This window comes from Callospermophilus lateralis, chromosome 2, assembly GCF_048772815.1.
Source record: "Callospermophilus lateralis isolate mCalLat2 chromosome 2, mCalLat2.hap1, whole genome shotgun sequence".
In the NCBI taxonomy this organism is placed as follows: Eukaryota; Metazoa; Chordata; class Mammalia; order Rodentia; family Sciuridae; genus Callospermophilus; species Callospermophilus lateralis.
In genome coordinates, this window is record NC_135306.1 from 99,396,275 (window position 1) to 99,410,947 (window position 14,673).

Here is a 14,673-nt window from a genome sequence, read left to right on the forward strand (position 1 = left end):
GCAATTGTCGTTGGTCCATTTATCAGTGGCTTAAATAATTTAACAATTTTTAGAGAAAGGTAAACCCATGTAATGAAAGTGAAAGTGGAGACTCCAAAGACCCAGGAATCCTCAGGAGAAAGTGATCTAGAACAGAGCTTCTTAAACTTCATATATATATATATATATATGTATATATATATATATGAATAAAGGATATAAAGGAAGGATATGAGGGTATATCCTTATGCCATATATATATGCCATATATATATATATATATATATATATATATATATATATTATATATATATATATATATATATATTATATATATACATATTTTTTGTAAAATCTAGAAATGTGCTGCAGACACTTGGAGCTTGTTATTCTTTGCAATTCAATATCAATTTTTGTTGTTGATATGCTTTTTCTACACTATGATTTCTAATGTACTTATTTTATACTATGTGTATATTGTTTTGTTAAACTAGTTTCTCACCAGCATTGACAGAATGTACCCATTTCAGTCAACCTTGAAAACATGGAGTGTTGATAATTTTAATATCAATTGGGTAGGTAAAAACTGGTGCTCTGTTGAATTTTTTACATTATTATCCTGTTGTCCCAGAATATCAAAACAGAAATATATTCAACCACATAGCCTTTTCTTTCTCCCCCAATCACACTGCAATGAAAAATCTTGGCTCTAAGCATCATCTAGGCATAAAATACACTTATTTTTTCCTATTTTATATCCTTCCTCATTACTCTGGAATTTCTTTCTTAGAAATCCTTTTAAGGATAATGTATATTGGTGTGGGGAAGATGTCACCTCCCCTAAACCCTTTGTGTTTTGGAACAGAAGAAAAAAATATTTTTTCCTTTGGAAAATCAGTATTTTATTTCCTCATTTCTCTATGATTCTTCTCCCCCTTGTTAGCCACCTCATCTCCCAATTAACCTAAGCATCCCATATTCTGGGGGTAAAAGGCAAAACAGAGAGCTACACAGACAATATATAATACCCCCATGAGGGTGTCAGAATTTGACAGCCTTCAATAGGTTAATTTTTCAAAGTGGTAAGCTGATATTTCTGTATAAAATGCACATCTGCAGGGTAAATGGTATTAAGTGTTGGTGAATTATGGTCTCAGCCTAGGGGTCACTTGAGCCTCAGTGCTACAAGCACCTTAATGCTTTTTTGAATGAAGGCTCTACTAATTGTTTCCATATGATTCTCTCCAGTGATGGAGGCCCCCTGTCCCAGCCTCCATCACTGTCCCCACCCCCTCCTCAGTTGTGCCGTGGCACACAGAGGAATAACGAGCTATGAAATTGTACCATATTGATTGGGGGCTGGTCTTACAACAGAACCTGCCATTTTTCCTTGCATTTGCTTTGACTCTTGAAGTTCAGACGGCTTTGGGGTCAAGTCCCAGAAGCCCTAAGTTCTTCCCCTCTGTTCCCTTCTCTTCCATTCCTTTAAACCACAGGGAGCACACACTTCGATTGCAAAGGGGCAGGCAGACCATTAATTAGCTTGACTGTTATGCTGTCTGCTGGAAGGGGGATCTGAGGGCCTTTTAAAGGGTGTGTTGGCATGTTGATGGGAGGTGGGAGAGGGAAGGAGGTACATGCATTCACAAAGTATGCCATTGGAGGGATACTCAGCATTGGGCAAGACACTCCAGAAACCACCTTCTAAGGTTTTACCTACTGCCCACCCAGAGCCCAAGTGGAAAACTGAGAGATGACTCAGTCTGGCTTCCTGGGTGGAGATTAAAGTTAGAAGATATTGACCATTCAGCCAAAAAGGATCAGTAGGAGATCCTCAACAGACAAATAGAAATTCTCCATGTATCATCTACCTGTTGCATGCCATATCTCATCGTAGGCATCATTAGTTCTGCAGGTGTGAACATGTCCTCATCTACATGAGGAAAAGAAGAATCAGCAAGCCTGTGACTAGTGCTCAGTCTTATGGATGCTAGGTCTAGATTCACACACAGATCTGCAGAAATTCAACACCTGTGCCCTCCAATATCACAGTTCAGTTGTAAATGGTATGCACTCTGGAATCATGCACTCCGGGATGGATAAAAACTTTTCCTCTTATAATCCATGTAATTCAGAGATACTTACTTAGTTCTTTCATCTGCAAAATGAGGATAATATTTCTATTTTCCTGCTACAACTGCTGTGCAAATAAAATAAGAACAAATGAAACAATTAGCATAGTGTGTCACCTACTTGTAATTCAGAAAATGTTAATACTTGTTGTTATTTTTGTTACTATTATTTTTGCTTCTTCCTGTAAACCACCAGTCCCCACCACCACCACCTAATCCCTGACACTCAGCTGGGTCTGGACCCTCCCATGCCAACCTACACTCACTTTATGCCCTAGCTTCTTTTCCAGTTCAATTCAGCTTGAAGTGACATCATATTTCCTTGAAGTCCTCTTGGGACTAATACACACTGCTCTCTCCTTCTGATTATGTTATTGAACTGGTATTTGTATTGTATAGCTATTTAATTTCCCCCATGTTTATGGCTCATTCTCTCTCAACTAAATTGTAGGAATTCCTGTAGGGAGGAGTGTCACATTTCCTTGCATTTTGTAGTGCACCTGGTTTACATCTATGCCAGTATTTCTTCTCAAAGAAAGTTTGAGGATTCTATCTTATAGAATTTTAATAAATCCCATTGGAGATACCTCTAAAGAAATAAAGTGAGATTTGCTTTTATTCCCACATCTCTACTTTGATCTGTAGCCTATACCTGGCTGGGCAAGTCAGAACTACCTGCATATCTAAATGTGAACCCAGATTTGAAAGTGGGATTGTCTTTTGAAATAATTAAATGCAGTTAAAATTGCAACACAACAACTTTGGTAAAATGAAACAGCTCAAAAACAGATTAAGGAGTGGGGTTGTGGCTCAGAGGTAAAGTGCTTGCCTAACATGAGTGAAGCACTGGGTTCAATCCTCAGCACAACATAAACATAAAATAAAGATATTGTGTCCACCTATAACTAAAAAATAAAAAATAAAACAGATTAAATTTTATTGTGTATATTTATTCAACTCTCCCCACCAATGGATTGAACTTTTAGCCAAACTTTTGACATTTACATATTCTTACCCATCACAAAATTGTTCTGTGTTGATAGGGTTTATTAAGGCATCTGACACAAAAGATCAACACAAACTAGCTAAAATTGGGGAGCATTCTGAGGGATTAGTCACAAACCAAAATAGTTTGCCGAAGAAAGAGTTAAATGTTCTCAACTCACAGGTGGTATTATGTGAGGTGAAAGATAGACTAATTACCTTGATAGTGCTCATCATTTCACAATTTATACATATATTAAACCACCATGTTTTGAATTTCAAATATATGAGATTTTTCAGTTTCTCCATTATGTCTCAATAAACCTGCCAAAGAAAGAAATAAAAAATTACCAATGAATGGATTAAAAAAGAGGGAAAAAAAGACAAACCTAGCTTTCAGGAATTCCTTTTTCATAGATAATTTATTTTCTGCCTATTTTATTTTATTTTTTCGATCTGGGACTACATTCTTAAAACTCCATCATTAAATAAGAATTTTTTGCATCAGTTCTTCTTAAGAAAAATGCCAAAGAAGATTCTGATAGAAACAAGGGTAAGGGGTGTTATAACTTGCCTTGTCTGGCTCCCTTGCTTGGAAGAGGAAAGATCCACTTGTGTAACCATTCTTCAACAACCTTGAGAAGATGGAACAAGAGGGTTAGCAACTGAATATCCCTGGATTTTTAATCTTAACTTATTCATGACCTATTTATTTAATAAGTGTTTGCTGAGTGCTGAAGAGAAAATGGTGAACAAGATGAACAGTTAAGATCCTGTGTAGTTAACATCTGTGTGAGGAGGAATGGCCATAAATAATTCCTGGGGCTAGGGATGTAGCTCAGTGGTAGAGGACTTTCACAGCTCACACGAGGTCCTGGGTGGGCTCTCCAGCTCACCCAAAAGAAAAAAAAATATTTTTTGGTATTGGGGATTGAACTGAGGGGCACTTAACAACTGAGCCATATATATATAAAGAGAGAGAGAGAGAGAGAGAGAGAGAGAGAGAGAGAGAGAGAGAGAGAGAGGTCTTGCTGAGTTGCTTAGGGCCTTGCTAAGTTGCTGAGGCTGGCTTTGAGCCCTCAGTCCTCCTTCCTCAGGTGAGGCATGCTCTGTCACACCCAGAGTGGGGGGAAATTTATTAACAACCATGTGAGTAAACTGCCATGGAAAGGAAAGTTCGGAACAGATCCTAACTCAGGGCGGGGATGGATTCCAGAAGGAAGTATCATGTAAGCTCAGATCTGAACAGTAGTTGGCCTTGAGAAAAGGAAGCAAAAGAACATTTGAACCCTATCAGGATTCCTAAAGAAGAGAAAAAGCCACACTAGTTTGAGACCCTTTGGAAAAACAAAACAGTTGTAGTTGTGGACACCCAGGGTCAATGAGAGCGGTGTGTGGTTGAGGCTGGAGGCTAGCTGCTCAGTTGAAGGATGGTTATCTTCCTCCTCCAGGACCCCACACAGCATCTTGACCTGAATTCTTGAGTTCTGTGCTCAGGCCGATTGTGCAGGCTACCTTTCTAAAGTGTGTGTGATGGGCATTCAGATTGGGTGGAAAGACTTTCTACTATTCCCCATCACAAAGGACACCTAGTTGATAGGTTCATGGTGCACTGGGCTTTGTGCAGTGAAGTATCTGTAACCACATAGACAGGTGGGTTTGGAGAAAATGGAGGCCAAGTTGCTCTTTTCCATACTTTTTCTTTATTTGATGGCGAACCCTTCTCTGCATCCATAACTGAAATTTACCTCACCCTTCCTTTAATCCCTTGTCAGTGTATTTTTTAATCTATTCTGTATCATATATTCTACTTAATGCTACATTTATTTGTATTCACTTCTACAGTCATGATGCAAAAGATTAACACAAACTAGCTAAAAAGGGGGAGCATTCTGGGGGATTAGTCACTCCTAAGAACAGGACCCACACATTACTCATCTAAGTGTCTTCTATATTTTTCCAACCAGCATTTTTCAGAGTAGGTACTCAACAATAATATTAATACTTGTGTAGTAATTATTGTACCAAGCATTATTCTAGGTGCTTTACTTTACTAATTCATTCATGCCTCATAATAATTTTGTGATTTCATCAACATTTTTCAACTGAATAAACAAAGATGGAGAGATTAAGAAATTAACCCAAGGTCATAAGAGTTTGTAAATAAATGCTGGATCCAAAACTTGAACCCAAGAAATCTGGCACCAGAATACTAGACTGAGTACTGCATGAATGAGTGTGAACAAAACTGAAGCCATTGGTCACTAGAAATAGAGCACCCAGGGAGAATACCCAATAGAAATACTGAGGATTGAGTATGTTTGTCCTAAAAGCCACATGAAAGAAGATGGTCCATTGGCTGTTGTTTTAGACCTTGGTTGGGAAGCTTGGAAGTTCTTTTCTAGCTTTTCACGGAAGCTGCCCAAATATACATTAACTTTATGTTTAGTATGGAGGTGACCAAATTATAGACATGGGACTGGCAATGATTGAGCGCAATCCTGAATTTCACTATGCTAAATCGCCATAATTCATTTTCTTCTAATTTCCCCAGGTTTTTCAGATCAATATTCATCATGCTAGCTTTGCAATGTAAGATTTATAAAATCATCATCAGAATTTGAAAGACACACATTTTGCTCAACAAGTTAGAGATCAAGTTAGAGAACTTTTTTTTGTTAAAAGTAAATAATATTTCTGAAAAGTTCATAGGTTAGAATTCCACTGTCTATCTAACAATGTTTAATTGATTCATCTGGTGAAGAATGAATCAGGAGAATAATGATTCTCTGGAGTTGGTGGATATTTTTCTTAAGTGTAGAGTAATAGAAAAATTTCAGGTATACATTTTTGGCTTCAGAATCTCTCAAAAATCTCAGCTAAGTTCCAAATTACTTTGAGTATTCTCTTTTCGATCTCTCCAACAAGATATGTAGGCATATTTCTATGGTTCTCAAAAAGACTGAAAGAAACTTGTTTGGGTACTGCATCATTTTCCCATGACATTCCACTCTACTCATCAAGTTGAAAAATCTGGATTGGTTTCCATGGCATGTACATAAGGACAAAGTCTCTACTACCAAGTGTATACCACCATACCTGACTGATTGGCAAGGAGATTTATGATGCTTTTGACCAGAGAGAATGGGAAAAAAACAAATTTTAACTGACCCTTCATAAAGATTTCTATTATAAGATACTAACTCTTTAAAAAAAATCGTGAAAAAACTTGTGAGTAAGTACTAAGAAAATAGCATCTTCCAAATAATGTAGAAGTAGGAGCAGAGGAATAACTGGCATAGCCCAGTCCTATGGTCAGTGCCAAAATGCCATGATTCATTTCTTCATCAGTGCTGGGCTCCAGAGGGTTCTAGTTAAGCTCTCTGTAACTAAAGAATCATAAATATTCCTATTTAATTTATGACCCTGGAAATCACCAATTTTGTTTTAAAGCATACTTCTATTACTGAGATAATTTAGATGCTTTTAAAAGTCTACCTCATGATATAGGTACAGACCACTGACTTATTTACTTCTCTATTCATTTATTTGTTTTTCATTGGCTTTTCATGTATATTGTCAATTTTTCCTCTGAAATATTAACCTTACTCTTATTGATTTGTAAACATGTTTTGTGGCTATTGTTTATTAACTACACGTCTATTATGTGTATGGCTTTTCAAGTCTTCTGTGCTTATAAAATACTAGTCACATAGTTTATTCTTGATAAATATTTCATATATATAGAAAGTTTCCTTTTGGGCACCTGGTATAGATTGCCTGTTGTAAATGAAGACTAAGTGCAATACAGTTTTGACTGTTTGCCACAGTAACAAATGACCTCTTAATCTCTGGGGCTTGTAATAAAATTTCTTAATTTCTCAATCACATCCATACCAGCTCTGTTGTGCATTGGCTCAAAGCCAAACCTTTTTTATTCGAGGATCCAAGCTGAAGGAGTGGCCCCAATAGAGACCTCATCTATTAGGGGAAACTTGCTAATTTTCTTATAGCATCTGCTCAAACAAAATGTGTGCCAAGTCTGCCCTAAGTGACTCAAAGAAGGACTGTAGGATAAATCTAGTAGGGAGAGACAGTTATTCTGAACAAATATATGCAGTTTATCATAATAAGATCCATTTCCCCTTTTGGCAGTTAATGGACCCCTGAGTTTTAGTTGAGCATAAGGCTGCCCTCTCAAACTACATGTCCCAACCATATTTGCAGCAAGCTATGTATCTGTATTGGGTTCCACCAATAAGAGACTAGTAGAAGTGTAACCATTTGCCCTCAATTCTCCTTATTTACTCATCACTAATTTTGATGTATTCTAATCATCTTTTTTTTTCTTTTTAAAAAATTTTCCTCCCTTCCTCCATTCCTTCCTTCCTTTCCCCCATCTCTCCCTCCCTTGCTTCTTTCCTTCTCTCCCTCCCTCCCTTCTTTCCTTGCTTCTTTGTTACCTTTCCCAACTTGTATCACAAAGATTTTTCCCTATGAGTTTCTTCTAAAAGTGTTTTTGTTTTTTTCTACTTTTAAGTTTTGTATTTGAGTCTATAATGCATTTTGATTTAATTTTTCTGTATGAGGTAAGGTAAGGGTCTAAGTTCATTATTTTGTCTATGGGTAGCCAATGGAGTCCACTCTTTCCACATTGAATTGTTTAAAAACCCATGATAATATTAATTCTGCCTATCCAAGAACAAGGGAGAGCTTTCCATCTTCTAAGGTCTTCTTTAATTTCTTTCTTAGCATTCTGTAGTTTTCATTGTAGAGGTGTTTCACCTCTTTCCTTAAGTTATTACTTTTTTAGGTTATTTAAATGGAGTGGGTTTTCCTAGCTTTTTTTCAGAGGATTTGTCACTGATGTACAGAAATACCTTTGATTTACAGGTGTGGATTTTATATCCTGATACTTTGCTGAATTCATTTTTTTTAGTTCTAGAAGATTTCTGAATTTCTCAATCACATCCATACCAGCTCTGTTGTGCATTGGCTAAATTGCACAAAAAATTGGTGCAATTTTTTTTAGGTATAGAATCATATCATTGGCAAATAGTGATAATTTGAGTTTTTTTTTTTTTTACTATCCACATTCCTTTAATTTCTTTTGTCTAATTGCTCTGGTTAGAGTTTCAAAAACTATGTTAAATAGAAGTGGTGAAAGAGGGCATCCCTGTCTTGTTCCAGTTTTTAAAAGGAATGCTTTCAACTTTTCTCCATTTAGAATGATGTTGGCCTGGGGGTTAGCATAGATAGCCTTTATATTGTTGAGATATCTTCCTGATATCCCTAGTTTTTCTAGTGTTTTGAAAATGAGTGGGTGCTGTATTTTGATGAATGCTTTTTTGGCATATATTGAGATGATTATATGATTTCTATCTTTAAGTCTATTGAGGAGATGAATTACATTTATTGACTTCAAAAGTACTATACAGATTCAATGCAATATCAATCAAAATTCCAATGACATTCCTCATAGAAATAGAAAAAGCAATCATGAAATTCATCTGGAAAAATAAGAGATGCAGAAAAGTCAAAGTAATCCTTAGCAAGAGGAGTGAAGCTGGTGGCATTACTATACCAGACCTTAAACTATACTACAGAGCAATGGAAACAAAAACAGCATGGTATTGGCAGCAAAATAGACCTGTAGACCAATGGTACAGAATAGAGGACACACAGAAAAACCCATATAATTACAGTTTTCTCATATTAAACAAAGTGCCAAAGACATATATTGGAGAAAAGATAGCCTCTTCAACAAATGGTGCTGGCAAAACTGGAAATCCATATGCAACAAAATAAAATTAATCCCCTATCTCTCACCATGCACAAAACTAAACTCAAAAACTCAAAGTGGATCAAGGACCTAGGAATTAAACCAGAGACTCTGCACCTAATAGAAGAAAAAGTAGGCCCAAATCTCTATCATGTCGAATTAGGCTGTGACTTCCTTAATAAGACTCATATAGTCCAATAATTAAAAGCAAGAATCAATAAGTGGGATGGTTTCAAACTAAAAGCTTCTTCTCAGCAAAAGAAACAATAAGTGTTAAACCCCTATCTCTCACCATGCACAAAACTCAACTCAAAGTGGAACAAACCAGAGACTCTAGGGATTAAACCAGAGACTCTCTAATAGAAGAAAAAGTAGGCCCTAATCTTAACATGTGGGATTAGGCCCCAACTTCCTTAATAAGACTCCCATAGCACAAGAATTAAAACCAAGAATCAATAAATGGGATGAACTCAAACTAAAAAGTTTCTTCTCAGCAAAAGAAACAATCTGTGATGTGAATAGAGAGCCTAAATCTTGGGAGCAAATTTTTACCCCTCACACATCAGATAGAGCACTAATTTCTAGGCTATATAAAGAACTCAAAAAGCTAAGTACCAAAAAAAACAAATAACCCAATCAATAAATGAGCCAAAGACCTGAACAGACACTTTTCAAAAGAGGATATTCAATCAATCAACAAATATATGAAAAAATGTTCATCATCTCTAGAAATCAGAGAAATACAATTCAAAACTATACTAAGATACCATCTCACTCCATCAAAATGGCAGCTCTTATGAAGACTAACAACTATAAGTGTTGTTGAGGATGTGGGGAAAAAGGTACACTCATACCTTGCTGGTGGGACTGCAAATTGGTGCAGCCAATATGGAAAACAGTATGGAGATTCCTTGGAAATCTGGGCATGGAACCACCATTTGACCCAGCTATCCCTCTCCTTAGTCTATACCCAAAGGATTTAATAACAGCATACTACAGGGACCCAGCCATATCAATGTTATAGCAGCACAATTCACAATAGCTAAACTGTGGAGCCAAGCTAAATGCCCCTCAGTAGATGAATGGATAAAAAAATATGGCATATACACACAATGGAATATTACTTAGCAATAAAAGAGAATAAACTCATGGCTTTTGCAGGTAAATGGATGCAATTGAAGAAGATAATACTAAGAGAGGTTAGCCAACCCCCCCACCCCCCAGAAAGGCAAATGTTTCCTCTGATATAAGGTGACTGACTCATAGGGGGGTAGGGAGGGGGAGCATGGGAGGAATAGACAAACTCTAGATAGTGCAGAGGGGTGGGAGGGAAAGGGAGGGAGCACGGGGTTAATGATGGTGGAATGTGATGGACATCATTATCCAAAGTACATGTATGAAGACATGAATAGGTGTCTACATACTTTATATACAGAGATATGAATAATTGTATTCTATATGTGTAATAAGAATTGTGATACATTCCGCTGTCATGTATTTAAAAAATAAAAGCAATTTAAAAAAAGAAAAGAAACAATTATTGAAATGAATAGAGAGCCTAAAGAATGGGAGCAAACCACAAGCACATCAGATAGAACTCTAATCTCTAGGATATATAAAGCTCTCAAAAATCTTAATACCAAAAAACAAAACAAAACCAAACCAAAAACAACCCAATCAATAAATTTTGCCAAAAAATTGAACAGACACTTCTTAGAAAAAGATATTCAATCAATCAACAAATATAAGAAAAATGTTCAACATCTTTAGCAATTAGAGAAATGCAAATCAAAACTACTCTAAGATTTCATCTCAATCCTGTCAGAATGACAGCTAATAAGAGTACAAGCAACAATAAGTGTTGGCGAGGATGTAGGGAAAAAGGCACACTTATACATTGCTCATGGGACTGCAAATTGGTGCAGCCTATCTGGAAAGCAGTGTGAAGATTCCTTGGAAAACTTGGAATGGAACCACCATTTGACTCAGCTATCCTATTCCTCAGTTTATACCCACAGGACTTAAAAACAGCATATTACAGGGATGCAGCCACATCACTGTTTACAGCAGCACAATTCACAAGAGCTAAATTGTGGAGCCAACCCAGATGACCTTCAGAAGATGAATGGATAGGGAAAATGTGGTATATATACACAATGTAATATTACTCAGCAATAAAAGCATGAAATCATGGCATTTGCAGGTAAATTGATGGAGTTGGAGAATATTATGCTAAGTGAAGTAAGAATACTAAAAACAAATGCTGAATTTTTTTCAGATATGGGGTGGGGAGCATGGGAGGAATGGAGAAACTTTAGATAGGGCAAAAGGGAGGGAAAGGAAGGCAAGGGGCATTGGGGTAGGAAGGATGGTGTAATGGGATGGACATAAATACCCTAGGTACATGTATAAAACCATGAATGACATGAATATACTTTGGGTACAACCAGAGACTTAAAAAATTGTGCTCTATATGTGTAATATGAATTGGATTGCATTCTGCCATCATATATAACAAATTAAAATAATAAATTATTTTAAAAAAATCTATGACAAAAAACAACTGATTATAAACATAAGGGCTTATTTACAGTTTCTTAATTCTGTTTCATTGGATTTATCTATACACCCATTAAACCATTATTCCATCTGTGTAACTTTATGTTAGTACCCTTCTGTCTTGACTGCAGTAACTTTATAGTAAGTATTGTAATGAGGAACTATCAGGGACTGTAATTCTACTTTGTTCCCGTTCAAAATTATTTTAGATATTCTGAGTCCTGTAATTGTCAATTTATATAGAAAGCATGCTGAATTTTGGCAGAATGACATTCAATCTATAAATCAATTTGAAAAGAATGCTATTTTAATAATATTGAATATTTTAAACCATGAATATGGAATGACAACCAGTGACAAGTCTTAAACCTTTTTTGTCAAAATATTAAGTATTTTATTCTTTTTTTATTCTATGGTAAATAGAATTGCTCTCCATTATTTTTTGGATTATCCATTGTAATGCATAAGAACTACAGATAATAAAAAAATAATGTTTATATTGCTCTTGTATCCTGTAACCTTACTGATGTTATTTGTTCTAGTAGTGTGTACGTGTCTGTGTGTGTTTTAGGGTTTTCCCCACATGGAATAACTGAAAAAAAAAACCAGATTATATTTCTTCCTTTGAAATATAGATGTCATCTTTCTCTTTCTTGCCTGATCACCTAGAATGATTATTGCAATGTTAGTTTTAGAGAGAGAACATCCTGATCTTAACAGGAATGCATACCATTTTCCACTATGACTTTGATGTTGGCGTGAGTAGAGAAAATGCCCTTCTATTTGATGAGAGGTTTTTTTTGTTGTTGTTGTTTTCCCCCAAATTCATGAATGCATGTTACATTTTTCTCAAAAGCTTTCCAGCATCTATTAATATGGTCATGTCTCATTCTTCTATTTTTACTGTTCGTTTATATGAATTGATTTTTGAAATGCGCATGTCAGCTTTTCATCCAGGGTCATGTTGTATGATTCTTTTTATATGTTGTTGGAGTAGATTTGTTGATATTTTTTTGAAATTATTGTATCATAAATTATAGTGGTTTAAAATATATATATTTTTTCATGTGATACATTTGTTTGGCTTGAGTTAGCAAGCCAAGAATGCAGTCCTTTCTCTTCCATTTTCTTGAAGAATTTATGAAAATTAGTGTTTTTTTGTAAATGTTTTATTAAATTGGCCCATGATGTCATTTAGCCCAGAGCTTTTATTTATGAACTTTTAAAAATCTAATTGTTAATTTCTTTACTTGGTATAAGTCTCTTCAAATTTTCAAATTTCTTCTTGATTTACTTTTGCATTTTGTATCTTTCTAGGAATTATTCTATATAATGTACATTTTCTAATTTGTAGACATGAAGTTGTTTAAAATATTATTTCACTATTCTTTTAAATACTGTAAACTTTGTAATGATAGTCTGTTTTGCTCCTGATTTTGGCAATTGTATTACCCCCCTTTTTTTTGTCTCGACTAATGGTTTGTCTAATTTTGTAGGTATTTTCAAAGGACCTTCTTTAGGTTTAATTGATATTCTCTATTGAATTTGTTTATTTATTGTTATTGCCATGTGTAGTACATCTATATGCATTATAAACCACAAAATATAACATTACAACTATGTTTTTATACTCTCATACCTGCTAAGGTAATTATGATAAGAAAGGAAAAGTGTCTTTTTTGAGTCTTTTATGTTAATTCACACATTCACCTTTCTAAAGTTCTAACTTTATTCTTATAGATTCACATCGTTATTCAGTGTCATTTTTTGCTCCAGTATTTATTTGCTCCATTCATTCATTTCTCTTTTGTACTATTATGATGATATATGTGACATGTTTTTATGTTATGCAGCCAAAATACTGTTTTATAAGTATTGTTTTATGTGACTTATTTTTAAATAAGAGAACAAAGAAACTTTTATGCTTTTAAATTTATTTTATTTTAATTCAATTTACTTTAATTTTATGATTTAATTACACTTCTATTAAATTTATTTTTTATTTAATTGTCTTTATCGGTACTTTTTATTTCTTCAGGGGTGTCATTTTCTTTTAGGTTGAAGGACCACTTCCTTCAGCATTCTAGTAAATGTTTACTAAGAGAATTCTCAACATTTTCTTTTTACCAGGAAATGTATTTGTTTATCTTCATTTTTGAAGAAAGCTTGCTCTATGTAGGATTCTTGGTTGACATTTTTCTTTTGTCCATTTTTCATCTGACTGCTTTCTATCTTTCAGTGATTTCATTAAAACTTCAGGTGTTAATTTTATTCTCATTTCCTCATCTACAACAAGTCACATTTCAAGATTATCTCTTTGTCTTTTGTCAATTTGACCATGATTTGTGTAGGTGCGTGTCTTTGCATTTATAATGATTGAAGGTAATTAAATTACTTTAATTTTTTTCATTAAAGTTGGGAAGTTTGAACTATTATTTCTTCACATATTATTTATGTCACTTTCTCTTTCTCCTTTTTGAGATCCCCATTATGTCCATATTGATAATTGATAGTGTCCCATGAGTCTCTAAAGTTTGATGCACTTTTCTTTATGCTCCTTTTTTTTTAAAAAAAAAATTCTGTTTAACAACTCAGATTTTCTGCGGAGTACCTTTCGTGAACTATTAATTTCAGTTATGTTACTTTTAATCTCTGGAATTTAGCTTTTTTGTTTTATTATTAATAATGTTTAATACATGCCAATATTTTGAAACTATTTTTTATGAAATAATTATAGACTTGCAGAAAATTGAAAAGATGATACAGAGAAGTTTTTTCTGTCATCAGTTGCCTCCAGTAACTATATCTTACATGATTTTATCTATATGTAATATTCAAACTAGGAATTTAACAATAGTACTGTTTGTTTGTGTGTGTGCTTTGTTCCATGTAATTTTACCTCACATGCAGGTTTGTATAACTACCACCATACTTACCATGCTGAACTAGCCATAACTCAAAGATCTTCCCAGGGTTAACTGTTAGTCTCCCTCCTCATCCACAGCCTTTGGCCACATCTGAATTCACTCATTTCTGTTATATCACCATTTCAATAATCATCATACAAATGGGAACACACCATATGTGACATTTTAAAACTACCATTTTCTACTCATATAATGTGCTTAAATTTCATCCAAGCTGTTGCATGTGTCAATAGGTGTTTTATTTTTATGGTTAGGCAGTGTTCTATGACCCAGCTGTAATGCAGCTTATCTATTCTACAACTTTAGGGCA